We start from the raw sequence: 17992 nt of genomic DNA on the forward strand, positions 1-17992 counted from the left end.
ACAACCGCTGGAGCTGCGCCAATCCAGAGCCAGGAGACAGGAGCTTCTTCAGGTCTCCCACATGGGTGTAGGGGTTCAAGGACTTGGGCATCTTCTACTGCTTTCCCAGGCCACAGCAGAGAGCTGGATCGGAAGTGCAGCAGCCAAGACTCAAATTGGCACCCATATGGGATGCCGGCACTGCAGGCAGGGGCTTTACCCCCTACAGCACCATGCCGGCCCCCAATATTTCTATTTTAAATTTTTGTTGAAAATTAAAACTATCATTGAAAGAGATTTAAATAATAAGAAAAGATTCATCTAGATTTATCAATACAGCTACAATTTCTGTTGATCTTTATTCCTTCTTCGATCTGGTGCCATTTTCTTTCTGCCTGAAGGAACTTCTTTAATGTTTTTGAGGTGGATCTGCTGGTGATGCATTTTTTTTTTAATCTGTGTGTATGAGAATCGCTTTCTTTTTGAAGAAATATTCTTCATTTGTGAGGGTCAGTTTTACTACATATAAAATTTTAGGTTGAAAATCCTTTTCTTTCAATACATTAAAGATGTTGTTCCACCGCCTTCTCACTTGCATTGTGTCTGATGAGAAATCTGTAATAATTTTTACCTTTGAATCAATATTTGTCATGTGTCTTTGTTCTGTGTTTGCTTTTCTTTTTTTGACAGGCAGAGTGGATAGTTAGAGAGAGAGAGACAAAGAAAGGTCTTCCTTTTGCTGTTTTCACCCTCCAGTGGCCGCCGCAGCCAGCGCGCTGAGGCTGGTGCGCTGTGCTGATCCGATGGCAGGAGCCAGGTGCTTCTCCTGGTCTCCCATGCAGGTGCAGGGCCCAAGCACTTGGGCCATCCTCCACTGCACTCCCAGGCTGTAGCAGAGAGCTGGCCTGGAAAAGGGGCAACCAGGACAGAATCTGGTGCCCCAACCGGGACTAGAACCCGGTGTGCCGGCGCCACAAGGCAGAGGATTAGCCTACTGAGCTGCGGCGCCGGCCTGTGTTTGCTTTTATACTTTCCTTTCCTTCACTGGTTTTGAGCAACTGGAATATGATTTGTACTGATATAATTTTTTTTTGACAGGCAGAGTGGACAGTGAGAGAGAGAGAGAGAGAAAGGTCTTCCTTTTTCCGTTGGTTCACCCCCCAATGGCCACCGCACAGGGGCGCACCACGCTGATCCAAAGCCAGGAGCCAGGTGCTTCTGCTGGTCTCCCATGCTGGTGCAGGGGCCATCCTCCACTGCACTTCCGGGCCACAGCAGAGAGCTGAACTGGAAGAGGAGCAACCGGGACAGAATCCAGTGCCCCAACCAGGACTAGAACCCAGGGTGCCTGTGCCGTAGGCAGAGGATTAGCCTATTGAGCCATGGTGCCGGCCTGTATTGATATAATTCTCATCATGGCTCTTTTGGTAGGTTTTTAAGTTTTGAATTGAATTTTGAGATCCTAAGATCTGTAGATTTCTTTAGTGTTAACCAAATTTGGGAAAATTTTGGCCAGTATTTCTTCAAACTCTTGTTTTATGGCCCTTCCTCATTTTAGGATTCCAACTGTACAAATACAAGACCACTTAAAATAATCTCACAGTGCACTAATAGCCTTTTCTTTAAAATTATTTTTCCTCTGTATTTGATTTTGGAGAACTTTGTTATTATGTCCTCAAGTTCACTATTTTTCTGTGTAGGAGGGTACTTTTTAAAGATTTATTTATTTATTTGAAAGTCAGAGATACACAGAGAGAGGGGAGGGAGAGAGGAAGAGAGGGAGAGTTGGAGAGAGGGAGAGAGAGAATCTTCCATCCGATGGTCTGCTCCCCAATTGGCTGCGATGGCTGGAGCTGTGCTGATTCGAAGCCAGGAACAAGGAGCTTATTCTGGGTCTCCACGTGGGTACAGGGGCCCAAGACTTGGGCCGTCTTCTACTGCTTTCCCAGGCCACAGCAGAGATCTGGATCAGAAGTGGGGCAGCCAAGTCTTGAACCGGCACCCATATGGGATGCCGGCGCTTCAGGCCAGGGTATTAATCTGCTGTGCCACAGCGCCAACCCCAGGAGGATACTTGGGTACATTTAAAAGTGAGTGGAAAAGTGGAAATGAATGGTAATGTGCAGCTCTCATGAATTGTTGAAGACTCCTCATATTTTTCATTTCAGATAATGTGGTTTTAATTTCTGGGAGTTTAATTTTTGTCTATATTATAGCTTCCCAATGTACACCTAACTTATTGGATAAATAGAATGCAGTTACAGGACTTGTATTAATGTCTTTTATTGTTTTAATATGTATCTATTCTGGGTCATTTTTTGGTTGATTGAAGTCTCTCCTCATTAGCAGTCATAAGTCATATTTTCTTGTTCTTTCTGCATATCTTGAAGGGTCTTAAAATGTTATTTATTGATAGATTCCATACTTTGTGAATTTTAACCTATTGGATGTTAGATTTTTTGGGTTCCTAAAAATAGTTTAGAAGTTCATTCCAGAGTGCACTTACCTTTACAGGGAAATAGTTTGAGATTTGGGGTATTGTTTATCAGATTTGTTAGATGTTTATCTAGGACTAATTCTCCACTACTGATGTAAATCCCTCTGAGTACCTTACTCAGCGATTCATGAATTAGGAGGCTTTCCTGTCCGCCTAGTGGAAGCAGGCACTGTTTCTAGCCTTGTGTGTGCACCAGAGTCAGCTGCTGTTATCTCTAGTCCCTTGGTGGGCCCCTGCAGCTTCAGGAGTTACCTTCCATCCTTGCCCTCGTCGTATACTCGAGAGCAATGATTTCCCTTCTGTGCAGTCCTTTCTTTTCCAGTTGTCTAACCCAGAGATTCCTGCTCTCTCTCTGGGTTTTAGCTTCTCCTCAACTCAGGGAGTGTGCTGTGCTCTGCTTGGGCTCCCACTGGAAACTCTCTGAGAGAATAAAGCTGGATAATCACAGTTTTTGTCTTGCTGGTTTTCTGTCTCTCAGGGAGCACTCTCATTTGTTGTCGTTCATATGCAGTGTCTTAAAAATGGTTACATGTAGATCATTCAATATATTTTTTGGTTGTTTTAAGAAAAAGACTAAATGCAGTCCCAGTTAGTTTACTTTTGGCCAAAAAGAAAAGTCTAGAACTCATAATTACTACTTAAAAATTTATTTATTTGAAATTCAGAGCTACAGAAAGAGAGAGAGAAATCTTCCATCCACTGGTTCTTTCCCCAGATGGCCACAATGGCCCCAGCTGGGTCAGGCTGAAGCCAGGAGGCAAGAGCTTCTTCCAGGTCTCCCACATGGGTAACAGGGGTCCAGGCACTTGAGCCATCCTCCACTGATTCTCCCAGGCCACCAGCAGGGAGCTGGATTGGAAGTGGAGGATCAGGAACAAAAAATGGTGCCCAAATAGGAGGCCAGGTTTGCAGGTGGTGGCTTTATCAATTATGCTACAACACTGGCCCCCAGTAATTGTTTCTAAAATATATTTTGCAACTGTATAATGAAGTTATTGAGTGTTGTAATTATTCTTAAATGTACTGAAACTATTAGATGAAATGTTAATGAGGAATAATATAGTCATATTCATATGAGGATAGTTTTCTTTCTAATTGAAAGGACAAAAAGCATTACTATGGGGGCCAGTGCCATGGCTTAGCGATGCTAGCATCCCATATGGGCACTGGTTCAAGTCTCAGCTGCTCTACTTCTGATTCAGCTCTTTGCTACAGTCTGATAAAACAGTAGAAGATAATCCAAGTCCTTGAGACCCTGCACTCACCTGGGAAATCTGGAAGAAGCTCCTGGCTCCTGGCTTAGGATTGGCCCAACTCTGGGCCATTGTAGCCATTTTGGGGAGTGAACCAGAGGAAAATCAATCTCTCTCTCTCTCTCTCTCTCTCCCCCTCTTCACCTCTCTGTACCACTGCCTGTCAAATAAATAAATAAATCTTTAAAAGAGAAGCATTACTATGGAAAGAACCAACTCGATATTGTTTTTTAAAAGGGAGAGCTCTCTTTCTTTTTATTTTATTTTACTAATTTTATTTTATTATATTTATTTGAAAGTCGGAGTTACACATGGAGAGAAGGAGAGGCAGAGGGAGAGAGGTCTCCCATCCACTGGTTCACGCCCCAATCGGCCATAATAGCCAGAGCTGTGCTGATCAGGAGCCAGGGGCTTCTGGGTCTTCCATGCAGGTGCTTCTGGGTCTTCCATGCAGGGCCATCTTCTACTGCTTTCCCAGGCCACAGTAGAGAGCTGGATCCAAAGTGGAGCAGCAGGGACTCGAACCAGAGCCCATATGGGATGCTGGCACCGCAGGCTGCGGCTTTACCCACTACATCACAGTGTCGGCCCCCAACTCTTGATATTTTAATCAGTGCTTAAACTTGGCATCACCAATAAGATGACAATTTGATTTTATGTGCTACCTAATTTGATATAATATGAAGTGAAGCGTATTCTCTATAAAGTATTATTATTCAATGTGTTTAACTTGAAACTAGTTATTCCTTAAAGCCAAACTTCTAGAATACAGGAGATAAAAGAAACAAGATAAATCACATCCAGATGGAAATAATCAGTCAAATAAATTCAGATTGTAGGAGTTCTACATGATGACTGGTCCAGTCTCTACAAAATTTCAACATCATTAAAAAACAAGAAGATTCAGGACTGTTCTCAATTAAGAGAAACTAAAGAGATATAATAATAAAATACAATGGGTAAATTCTGATTGAGTTTTTTGCTCAGAGAAAAATTAAGATATTTTGTGGACAGCTGAGAGATATTTAAATGTGGATTGGCATTATGTTATATTAAGAGTTTATTTTTAATTTTCCCTGGGGCAAGAATAATATTGTGGTAACCTAAGAAAATCTTCTCATTCTTAAGAAATGTAAGGATATCTTTAGTTTCAGGAATATCATGATGGTCTGGAAATTACTTTGAAATAGCAGAATGTTAATAGTTATTCTATCCAGATCTTTGATATCTGGGATGTATTTTTATCATTATTTCAACTTTTCTGTGTATAAAAATTTTTAGTGACAATGTTTGATGGAAGAGAGAATATCTTTTGCTAAATACTCTAATACTTAGAAAATTATGACAAGAAATGGTGGCAAAAATTTAGCCATAAGACTATTTCTGATGAATACGTAAGTATAATAATTATAGATAAATGAACTCTCTATACTCAAAAGTGAACGATTTATCTCAACGGGTTTTCTTTTTTTTTTTTTTTTTGGCAGATTGATTAGTTGTTATGTAGAAGAGCAAAGAGAAAAGAATACACAATTCATTCATAAAAAGGAAGAAAAGGCAAGAAGTAGGTGGCACAGAAAATGTGTCCAGTAATTATTAAATGAATGAGGTAACCCATAATTTAGATGGAGTATGTAGAAAGTGAAATATAGTATGTAGAAAATGAAGTGTAGTATTTTTTCCATTGACAGATAGGAAAGGGAAGTTAACAGGTACAGCTATTGGTGAATTTGCTTGGCTTTTTGACTCTTACTTTCAGACTTCAGAAATAGTCCTTAAGTCAGGGGAAACCTAGCCACTCACTGTGGCCAAAAGCCAAACACAAACTCCTCAGACTCAGGGAATGGAAAACAGTGTGTCAATATACAAATATTCTAAAGGCAAGTAGAAAGAGGTCTAGTTAAGAAAATTTTCTAATAGTATCATTTGCTTCTTGTTGACATTATTGTAGCTTTTCTAAAGTTCCACATCAATATACTTCCTTGAAAGATACCGACCCTAGGAAATTAAAAATAGCATGGTTAGCAAAAGCCAGCTACAAAAGGACGCTAGCTCTGAAACTAAACTATCTGGGTTCATCTCTTGGCACCACCATACTTTGTGCAAGTTATTTAGTTTCTGAAACTTCAACATCCATGTCTATAAATAAGGATCATTAGTTCGGGTTCTTTGATGGCTAGTTATAGAAATGGACTCTGACTATCATGAGAAGAGGAATTTCTGAGAACAAGAGCAAATCCATGAATCAAAGGGAAAATTGCAAACTTTCTTCAAAGAACAGACAGTAGGGTAGTTATAGACATTTGTGAAGCAGAAAAGGATGGATGGGTTTTCTTGTATCTTGGCTCTGTGTTGCATAATGTTCACAAGGTTTTGCTTCTTGTTATTGTTCTCAAGATTCACTTTCTAGAAAGTTTGTATTTGAATAGCCTAATTTGGATCCTTTGATTATCTTTTAGTTAGTGGAGCACAGAGCATCTTGATGGGAGAGCGTTGTCAGAAAAAGGATAGAGGGTAGTGGTTACATGAAAAAATAGTGAATATACACATGCTCCATGCATTTGGCTATCCAAATAGCCACATGTTTATCCCTACATATAAACTTGCCGTAATGCTTTAGCCTAACACAATGTAAATATTCCACAGTGAAAATACATGCATTTTCTCTCCAAAGAATGAATAATCCCAAAATCTATCCACCTCGAAGTCCAGAAATTTTGAGTAACATATGCTCTAACTCTGTTGTCAAAATTTTCAGGAATCGTCAACCTATGGATTAAGAAAGATCACCCAACAAAAAACTACTCATGACTTTATGTTATTAGCAATGTAGTCACATTATTACTGACCTTATGTCCCCAGAGATTTCCCAATGGACATATACGAAAAATGAGAAGCAGAGTAGCCACTTGCTGTATCCAAAGGAGTCAATGATGAAGCAATTACACCAAGGTCTGAATCCAGGTTTTTCCGACTCTAAAGCCTTCTCTTGCCTTTCTGTCACTGGAATGTTAGAAAAACATGATCTAAACCCCTTCCTTTGAGAATTTTAACAGGAGTCAAAGATTTCAGGCATGAAAATAGAGCTCTGAGAGGAAGTTTTAAGCCATGGAAAACAGAGGTGGGAAGTTTAGAGTTGTAGAAATATGAGTAGGTAATGAGAGATTCATTTATTTAACAGAGAGGAGAATGAATAAGGCATTCCAATTTCTTTTCTTTTTTTTTTAAGGGAAAGAGTTTATTCAGCAAACCCGACAGCCTGGAGGGAAGGGGCAAAGAAGGAAAAGAAGGAGAAGGAGAGTGTAAGAGTGAGGTGGAGACAGAGACAGAGGTCAGGAGACAGAGAGAAAGAGAGAAAGAGGAGAGAGAGAGAGGAGAATGCAAGTGCCACGTGTTCAGGAACAGGCCCTTTTAAAACTTAGGCATGCCTATTTCTATAGCTACTTCCCGGTAATGCTTTATATTCAATAATCTTTGTGCCTATAGCTCATTGGCAACGGTTATTTCTGCAATCATCTTTGTGTAAATAGGTAGTTTGTTAGATTAGTTTATTACAAAAGGCTTTGATTCATATACATCAGTGGGTCATAGATATCTGATTATGCAGCTACTTTACTTTTCTAATGATTTATTTTGGAAGTCACAGTGGCAGAGAGAGAGGGAAGACAGGCAGGGGAATTTTTCCATCTGCTGACTCATGCCCTAAAATGCCTGCAATAGCCAGGGCTAAGCCAGTGGCCAGGGGCCAGGAACTCCTGGTTCCCCCACATTGTTTTCAGGGGTCCAAACACATAAGCCATTATCTGCTGCCTCTCTTAGAGTCAGAAACATGGAAAAACTAGGGCTTGGACTGGCACTCCAATAAGGGATGCTGGTGTCTCAAGCAGTGTCATAACCAGCTGCATTGCAATGCCTATCCCTGCTAATTTTTAAATATTTATATCTATAAAAATTAAGATATAATTCAATTAGAGGATAGAATGGACTATTCATGAAGAAAAGTTAGATTTCTCAGTTTATGTCAAACAGCAAAACAAGTTCTGAATTCATTAAAAAATTGATGCTTTTAAATATAGGAACCATCAGGAAAAAACCTGGGGAAAAAACAGAATAAATATATGGGAATGGAAAAAATCTTGTAAATCATAAAGGCTGCTTAGGAGATAGGAATGCTCAGGCTTTGCCCAAGATTTTGTAATCTGGAGTTGGTGGTAACAGATATTCAGAAGGTAGCGCTGCACGCCATGTCCAAAAACACTGAATTCTCTTTAAATCCTTCTAAGAGCATGTTCCCCACCCCCCTACTTCTTTATACCCAAAGAACAGGGCCAGACTTTTTATCCTGTTAAGATTTATTCCCAATTTAAATCTTGGAAACTGCACACAGGCATAATTATTTTGGTCAATCAGGAGAAAGCTTATTCTGTTTCAAAACAAGTCATGCAAGGAAAGATTTAAGGAATTTCATTTTAGCCTGAAGATGTGAAATTTAAACTTCCACTAAAGGATGCTTGAGGGAAATGTTTAGAGAAAGTCATGGTGTTGGCTAAACTCTTTCTGAGTGACTTATTCTGATGTCAGGTATGTGGTAAGGGTTAGTGAGAGCCTCACATTTGGCACAATCTACGTTCTCACAGTCTCAAATAACAAGTTAGTCATATGTGGATTTTATTTTCCTTGAAGTGTTTAGATTACATTCCACTGTTGGCTTGGTAGCTATTATTCAACTTATACTTTTAAAATTTATCTGCTGGTAATCACAAAAGGCCAAAGAGAATATTTTTTCTTTATTTTTAAGTTTTGGGTCAGAATATTTAGAAATAGATGAGTTCCAAGAGAAACAAAGCAAAAATCTAACGAATACAGTCATCGCAGAATTAAAATCCTGCATAATTTCTGACTGTAATTTTGGAATTAGTGATCATATGGTGTTAAACAGTGTCAGAGCTTCTGCCAAGCAAAGCAAAACTTAGAGATACTGTCACAATGGAGAGTTTGCCAATCAATTGAATGAGTGCCAAGCAATAAGACATGAGATTTAAGTGGGAAAAGTTAATAGAATCCCAAGAATACTGGTGAATTGCTAAGCTCTGCCAGTTGCCTGTCCCAATCAGTATTGTTTAGCGTTACTTGAAGATAAAGTTTAACTTGGCTGCATCTATGGGTGCAGCCTGAAATTAGGTTAAAGAAGCAAATCAAAGTACATCAATTGCATTGCTCAGGGAATGTTTCTTTTTTTTTTTTTTTTTCTTTTTTTTTGACAGGCAGAGTTAGACAGTGAGAGAGACAGAGAGAAAGGTTTTCCTTCCATTGGTTCACCCGCCAAATGGCCGCTATGGCCGGTGAGTTGCGCCGATCTGAAACCAGGAGCCAGGTGCTTCCTCCTGGTCTCCCACGTGGGTGCAGGGCCCAAGCACTTGGGCCATCCTCTACTGCCTTCCCGGGCCACAGCAGAGAGCTGGACTGGAAGAAGAACAAATGGGACAGAACCGGCACCCCAACTGGGATTAGAACCTGGGGTGCTGGTGTCACAGGTGGAGGATTAGCCTAGTGAGCCTCAGCGCTGGCCAGGGAATGTTTCAAATGTTTCAAAGCTACAGATATAAATAGATGGGAATACCACTGGAAAAAAAAAGCACAAAAGAATTGAAAAGAATGTAAATGGGTATGCTAAAAGACTTTTATTCTCTAAAACAACACAGTATAGAAGATTTCCCTTTCATACTGTTATCCAGGAAAAGGTTAGGTTATGAAAATCATCCATGGGTTATAGTAAGTAGAAAATTAAAGTGACACTTCATATATCAATAAGAGGATTGCTGTTTTTATTTTTAAATAGAGGACTTCCAATTAGGATTGTACTGAGATGTTTAAATGTTGGAATTGGGTCCCCCAGTGCAGTAGAGATACTGGTGACTGATGGAGAATTAAAGGAAAAATGTGAATGATTTGAATAATGAGAGGTTCAACTCTTCCTGATTAAACCAGCATAATTCAGGAGGCATGTGTGTATGTTTTAAAGTTTCCCATGTCTATGAAGGAGAAAAATTTAGAATAATTTAGTGCTTTTAGGGCAATAAATTCAAGCTAATTATTAGGATAAATTTTCTGACAGTGTTATTTGCTTTATATGAAGACAAAGTCCTCCTAGAGGGTAGATTTGGGGAGAGTTAAACCAAATACCAATTGGATGAAACACATTTTAAAATAGGGTAAGAGTTGTGTCTAATGCACCATCTGATGGCAGAGGTGTGACTATGGAAACTTGATTTATTGTTAGACCGATTTTCACAGCAACCCTTGGACATTAGCAAGTTTATGAGCAAGTGAAGTCATGGACAGCATCCTCTCTGCTGAGGCCACATCTGCAGTGAGGGGAGAAACGGGACTTTTTTCCTGCATTGTGGGGCAGACCTCAGGAGAAGCATGAGTCAGGGATGAATGGGGATGAATGCTGAAGGGATCCGCAGGGAGACAATGGCTCATTAGAGGTCTAAGGCTTTTGGTTGCTTATGATTTGTGGTGGTATTTTGTTGGCCACTCCCACTCATTACCTGGGGATGGTATTTGTCTTTTTATTAGTGTCTTATTTTTAGATATTTGCCAGATGGTATTTCTAAGTATCAGGAAACAGAATTTTGAGAATTTTTTGGACTTCTTTATGCCTAGTGGTAGTTGGAAAGAGTCTAAGCTCAAATTGCTCAGGGTTTGTATCCTCTCTTGTAGCATCTTTGGCTTTTTCTTGATGCCTTATGTGAGATAATTTTAGGTTACCAATATTGCCTGTCTCCATGTGATATTTTTATGGCCTTTTCCTAGGATCTTTAGGAGGGCAGACTTCATTTCTTTTCTATATTGTCCAAGCTCACAATTCTCTAGAATTATCTAGCTCATTCTCTAGCTCATTATTCTCTAGAATAATCTCATATGAGTCTTCATTAATGGCTGCCTTCTGAAACTGCATCAGCCATGCAAATTGGATAAAAAATAGCCCAAGTTTGCAACAATATTCAGAGTGAAAATTAGCCATAAAAGAGCAAAAATGCTTTGGGGAAATAAGGAAATGGAAAACATAATCTTCTTATAGGGTAATATGAGGAAAGAGTTGTGCTAATATTATTTGTTCATAAATGCAAATCTCTGGTCTAGAAAATGCAGAGCCTGTAAAGATGAATGAAACACAAGACTAGGCATTAAAGAACTGAACATCTCATGGAAAGAGGAATGGACAAATGGCATTCTTCACGTAAGCTGGGAAGTTATTAAGATCCTATTGTCTCAGACTATGGTAAGTGAATGCCTAGGCAGCAAATGCTAGGCAACATTTTCAAGGTCAACAGGCACTACTAGCTCACACAACAGTAGCCCTCATCAATCAGAAAAAGGAGACTGTAGCTTTAAGCAAAAATTAAAATTCTTTATTAAATGAATGAAAGTGTTCTTAAAGAAATGTAATTTTCTCCTCTTGTCCCTTTATACATTTCACTTTTCTGATTTTATCATCCAATCAGAATGAATCTTTTCTATTTTTTTTGGTTTTTATTAGTTTCAGTCTTGCAATGTCCACAGACTCCTGGGAATGTGCATTTCATCACCAACTCTTGTTAATTCCCAAACAATTTATCATCATCCCTGAGATGGTACTCCCTATGCCCCAATTTCATGGCTCTTACCTTCACAGATTCTTTCAGGTATCACATCCCTTAAATAATCTTTGCTTTTCGTCTCTCTTGTATGGATCTGGCTGCCAATAAATGTTAATTACCCATTTATTAAAAAAATCATTCTTCATCCATTTACTATCAACTTTCCTTTTGACCACCGTAATCATCTTCCCATCTGTACATAGGTAACTCACTGTATATACATCAGTAATCTTTTAAAAGTGTTACTAATATCAGCATTGCTCAATACCCAGTGTCTTCCCATAACACTTAGAATAATTCACTTTAGCTTATAAGAACCTAGATGATAAAGACCTTGAATAATTGTCCCCTCTCAAACCCAGGCTGAAATCTGATGGCTACTGTAAAACTGTTAAGAAGTTGGATCTTTGGGAGATGATTAGGTCGTGGGGGCTCTGTTCTCATGAGTACGTTAATGCCTTTATCAAGGGAGTGGCTTCTTTTTCAATCCGCAGCTGGGTTCCTTGTGAAAAGCTGAGGTCATTCTCCTCCTTTCTCCCCTTCTTCCTCTTTGTCCCTCCACTAAATGCACCTTTCGTCATGAGATACAACCACAAGATCCTCCTCAGATGTCTGCCCCTTAATGTTGGACTTTCCAGCCTCAAGAACCATGAGAAACAAATTGCTGTCCTTTATAAATAACACAGCTTACCATATTCTGTGATCACAGCACAAACGCACTGAGGCATCCTGCAGTGTCTCTAACTTCTCCTCGTGTTACTCTTTGCTCACTGAACGCTAGCTCTCTTTCTGTTCTACTACCAAACAGAACATGTTCCCTTTTGGGTCCTTTACAAACAGATTTAGAATCTATTTGTAATGCTTGTCCAGATATTTTATTTTATTTATTTATTTTTTGACAGGCAGAGTGGACAGTGAGAGAGAGAGAGAGACAAAGAGAAAGGTCTTCCTTTTCCATTGGTTCACCCCCCAATGGCCGCTGCACAGCGGCGCACCGCGCTGATCTGAAGCCAGGAGCCAGGTGCTTCTCCTGGTTTCCCATGCAGGTGCAGGGCCCAAGGAGCTGGGCCATCCTCCACTGCCCTCCTGGGCCACAGCAGAGAGCTGGACTGGAAGATGAGCAACTGGGACAGAATCTGGCACCCCAACCGGGACTAGAACCCGGGGTGCTGGCGTAGCAGGCGGAGGATTAGCCTACTGAGCCGTGGCGCCGGCCTTGTCCAGATATTTTCTTGGCAGGTTTCTTCTGTCTTTCGGGTCTCTCCTGAAGTGTCTTTCAGTTTCTCAGAGAAGTCTTCCCTGAACATCCATCTCCCCTCAGCTTTTTTTTTTTTTTTTTACATAATAATGGTCTTTCATAGCTTTTATCATTATCTGATATATTCTCTATTCTTATAACTTTTTCTAGTATTTGACACTTATCTCTCATCTACCCATTGCATTTGTTATCATTATATTTATTAGAAAAACTATTTTCATTTTTTTAGTTTCAGTTTTGTGTGAAACTCATCATTAATAGACTCCCAGGAATATGTATTTCATTACCACTTCTGTCATAATATGTCCCAAGTAGAAATGAACAGTATCCCTCATAGTATCTTTGTGTGACTATGTATTTATATATATTATGTATCTGTATCTGTGTATCATCTATCTATCTATCTTTTTTCCTATAACCTATATATCTAATTATCTATGTACCTGATATTATGTGCATAATACATATTCATATACATACATGCACATATACATCTATATATATATCTTTGGGGCCTTCTAAAACACTGGGAGCAAACATCTACATAGAGTGACTGTAAAATTTTATTTATTATTTTATTTGAAAGACAGAGAAACAGAATGCTCCTATCTGCTGATTTATATCCCAAATGTCTGCAACAGTGTGGCTGGGTCATATTATAGTCAGGTGCTGGGAATTCAATTTGGTACTCCCGTATGGGTGGCAGGGACCCAACCATTCAGGCTTTCACCTGCTGTCTCCCAGGGTATACATTAGCAAGGAGTTGGAATTGGGAGTGGAGCTGAGACTCAAATCTAGGCAGTCTAATATGTGTTGCAGGCAACCCAAGCAGCACCTTAACCAGTGCACCAAATGCCCACCTCTATATGAGCAACTGTAACACTACCCAATGGAAATACAGAAATTTATATGATAAAATGGTGTCACTGGAAATGTATCTGTTACCCATATGGTCTTTTTAACCGATTCATAAGCTGATACAATCAACTCTTTTCTTCCACACCTACTATTCTTTTGGGTTTTCATCATTTCTCTTTGGAAGCATAACATCATAGGTGAGTTTTCACACAGGCTGTTGGATAATCGTTCTGTTCTTTCAAATTCAACATGAAAATTGGATGAGATCATTCTGTATTTTTTTTTTAAAGATTTATGTTTTTATTTGAAAGGCAGAGGCAGAGACAGGGAGGGGGGAGGGAGAGAGAGAGAGAGAGAGAGAGAGAGAGTCTTCCATGTGCTGGTTCACTCCCAAGATGGCTGCAATGGCAGGAGCTATGTTGATCCAAAGCCAGGAGCTAGGAGCTTCGTCCAGATCTTCCATGCAGGTGCAAGAGTCCAAGCACCTAGGCCATCTTCTACTGTTTTCCCGGGCCATAGCAGAGAGGGGGATCCGAAGTGGAGCAGCCTGGTCTTGAACTGGTGTCCATATGAGATGCCGGCACTGTCAGTTCACCTGCTATGCCACAGCGCCAGCCCCCAATCTGTGTTATTTTCATGTATTACTTTCATTGTTTGTGAAACTGAGTTGCTTATTATTACTTTGTGTGTTTCAGTCCTGTTTTAAATAGTCAATTAGTGTTCAAAGTTAGAGTTATGTAAGTTCTTCATATTGCTCAATACAGAATAAGCACCTCATAAATTCTCTTCAGGTTGGTTTTTCAACATTATCTCCCTAAAATTATTATGGTCTGTAAATATGATGATCTGGAAATGTGGTATTTTGTTTCTTAATCTGTTGTTTTTCTTCAAAAAAAGAAAAAATGTGCCTTGGGAAAACCTGTATTTATAGCTTTTACCAAAGAAGCATAAACAACTGATTACAAGTGAAAAGGCCAATGGTTTCATTTTACTTCCCAGCAGTCAGCAGAATGAAGATGCTAATTATGAGTTTAAAAATGATCCTTTGAAAGTATACCTCAAAATAAATTTTTGCTTTATGTGTTTTGTTGAAGTAAAAATGCTGAAATTCAACCTCCACCATTTTCAATACACTCTGAATATCATAAATCCTACCCAGACTCTAATTCATTTCTTTACATCTCATTTCCTGAACTGTGCTCTGCAGTGCAATGTGGTGCAATCCTGACTGCCAGTTTCAGAACTGGCCTAATTGCAAATGATGGAGGCCATTTGAACTGTGGAAACTTATGACCCATGATAAGATGGTCTTATTCATAAATAAGATATGCTGAATATGATTTACCTAATATTCTCAGATATACACTTACCATATTACCTAATATCTTCAAAATAAAAGTAATTCATGAGTCAATAACCACCATGACCATTTACTGAGGAAGTGTTACATTTGAGGAACAGGACTAAAACCTGTGCATGCAAACTCCTTCCCTAGCAAATCTATGGGGGTAGTTCTTATGACCTGTATTTTGCATATGGGACATTGAGGCTTAGAAAGTTAAAGAAATGTATCCAAGTGAATGGTAGAGGTAGAATTCAGATAGAGTTGTTTGTGGCTACAATGTCTCTGGCTATATTAGTCCTATTTGTATTTCTACAACAAAATACCTGAGGCTGGGAACTCTGTGAAGAAATGAAGTCTACTTAGCTTGGAGTTCTGGAAGCCAAAAACCAATGATTGGTGGCTCCATGTGTTTGGCATCTGGTAAAGTTCCTCTGGCTGTATAACAGCATGGTGATGACATCATGATGGGAATGTGTGTGACAGGGGATGACACATGGTGAGACTGGGAGGCAGAATGAGCAGAGACCAGTCCCGCTTTTTATAACAACTAGCTTTCTCCAGGAGACAAGTGTTTAATGCTTTCTGAGAATGACGCCCTCAACCACCTAACCACCTTCCACAAGGCACCTCCTCTTAAAGGTTTCCCCACCTCCCAGTGTCATCATGCGGGGTCCAAGCTTTCTGCACAGGAGCCCTGTGGCACACTCAACTCATGTTCAGATCACATCACTGGCCTTCATTCTTTGCTGTGTCATGTTACACTGATCTCCAGTCCAGTTCACTGACATGGTATTCAAATTCTGCTACACTTTTCTATAATTAGCAAACAGAAGGAACTTGAATAATTGGCTGACTCCATTGACAGCAGGAGGCAGGCTGGCAGAAGTCTTTGTTTATGGTTTGGGGGAAAGAGAAATAGTGTTTGGAATCATGAGATCTGGATTTGAATCCTAGGTCTAGGGGTCCTGAATAATCTGCTTATTGGGTCTGACTTTGCTCTTCCTGCCTGCAAACTCCATTGTATTAATATTCTCTACTCCGAGATGCTTTAATCATTACCTTAAATTAAGTTGTAATGAGTCTTAAGTGGATGTCCAAACTCTTGGGAAGGCTCTGCTACAGATCTTGCATGGCTGTTTTGGGGTCTTTCTGAACACTGGTGAAATGGTGAGATGATCACAGCGTGTCTTTTTGCAAAGAAATAAGGAATCCCATGAATAAAACTCATCTGCAGGGAAGAAAGAGCCAAAGTGAATAAATCTGGCCAAGTAGTAAGAATTCAATTATCAGAAAGGAGGAAAAATTATAAACAGAATTTCGAGTCCATCAACAGAAATTGTCTTGCAACCTGGTCTCCACTGAACTTAAGACCAAATCCTAAGTAAAGCAAAAAACTAAAAACAAAACAACCACCACCACAACAAAGCTGTTTATGAAACATTTTGCAGAACTTTACTACAGAGGGAAATCACTTTGGGATTACTCTGATAGAGAAAAGCACTGCCTTACTTTGCCTCAGGCCATCTCAGTTCTAGAAGCATGGGACTTGCAGGAATTTGTGACAAAAAACTGGGACATACCCTTGGCACCAGAAGGAAATTTAGCACTTTGCAGAAGAGTGGCAGTCTCAGAAGATCTGGACGTCCTTCAGTGTCTGGCAGATGTAACTGCGCCAAATGACGTCCAATTGTGCTGGATCACAAGCACATTTGTTACATTGCCTGGGGGAGGACTAAGGTTCTAAGAAAGCAGAATATAGCAAAAGCCAGTGGAATTCTGTTATTCTTGTTCAACACACATTGGAGACAACTATGGGGTTAGAGAATAATTAATTAGAAAATGTATTTTGTGGGGCTAGAGCTGTGGTGCAGCAGGCTAAAGCCCCGGCCTAAAGTGCCAGCATCCCATATGGGCGCCCGTTTGAGTCCCGGTTGCTCCTCTTTCCATCCAGCTCTCTGCTATGGCCTGGGAAAGCAGTAGAAGATGGCCCAAGTCCTTGGGCCCCTGCACCTACGTGGGAGACCTGGAAGAAGCTCCTGGTTCCTGGTTTTGGATCAGCACAGCTCCAGCTGTTGCAGCCATCTGGGGAGTGAACCATCAGATGAAGACCTCTCTGGCTGTCTCTACCTCTGTCTGTAATGGTCTTACAAATAAATAAAATAAATCTTAAAAAAATGTATTTTGTTTTATAAGTTGATTTCACTTACTTTGGATATATTCCCAGGATATAGCTGGGTTATATGGTAGATCCATTTTTAGTTTTTTGAGGAATCTCCATACTGTTTTCCATTATGGTTGTACCAATTTGCATTTCCAGTGATATTGTATTAGAATATCCTTTTCTCCATAACCTCAATAGGATTTGTAATTTTTCCTTTTGGATAGTAGCCATTCTAACTAGAGTGAGTTTATACCTCATTGTGGTTTTTATTTGCATTTCCCAGATGGCTAGTGATAGTGAGCATTTTTTTCATGTACCTATTCACTATTGGTATTTCTTCCATTGAAAAAAATCTGTTCATACCCTTTGACCATTTCTTAACTGCAATGTTTGTTTTGTTGTTAAGTTTCAGAACTCCAGGGAATGTCATTGTCATATAGCAGGTTAATCTGTTGCCTGTGATGCTGGCATCCCATATGGGCATTGGTTTGAGTGCCAGCTGCTCTACTTCTGATCCAGCATTCTGCTAATGTGCATGGGAAAGCAATGGAGGATGGCCCAAGGCTTGAACTTCTGCACCCAAGTGGAAGTCAAAGAAGAAGCTCCTGGCTCCTGGCTTTAGCCTGGCCCAGTCCCAGCCATTGTGACTGGGGAGTAAACTTCTCTCTTTGAGGAGGAAGACCTCCCTCCCTCCCTCTCCCCCTCCCCCTTCCTCCCTCTCTGTAACTCTGTCTTTCCAATAAATAAATAAACCTTTTTAAACAAAGTTTCTGTGCCTCTATATTTATAGCAGCCTAACTCACTATAACAAAGATATAGAACACGTCTAGATGCCCATCAACTAATGATTAATAAAAAAGATGTGGCAATATATAAAACTGAAATTTGCAATGAATGAATGGAACTGGAGATCATTATGCTAAGTGAAATAAGCCAGATTCAGGAAGACAAATATCACATGTTTTCTCTTATTTGTGGAAATTAATATAGAGAGT

At 39.8% G+C, this 17992-nt stretch overlaps 1 protein-coding gene across 2 annotated transcripts in view; it reads left to right on the forward strand.

Moving 5' to 3' along the window:
* PRRX1 (paired related homeobox 1) overlaps window positions 1-17011 on the forward strand; it is a 144081-nt gene extending 127070 nt beyond the window's left edge. For both annotated transcript variants that reach the window (XM_051856117.2, XM_070076717.1), the window contains one exon: window positions 16788-17011. The gene's annotated coding sequence lies outside the window, so the exon portion shown is untranslated. The remainder of the gene's footprint in view (window positions 1-16787) is intronic.
* The last annotated feature ends 981 nt before the right edge of the window (window positions 17012-17992 follow it).

This window comes from Oryctolagus cuniculus, chromosome 7, assembly GCF_964237555.1.
Source record: "Oryctolagus cuniculus chromosome 7, mOryCun1.1, whole genome shotgun sequence".
NCBI lineage: Eukaryota > Metazoa > Chordata > Mammalia > Lagomorpha > Leporidae > Oryctolagus > Oryctolagus cuniculus.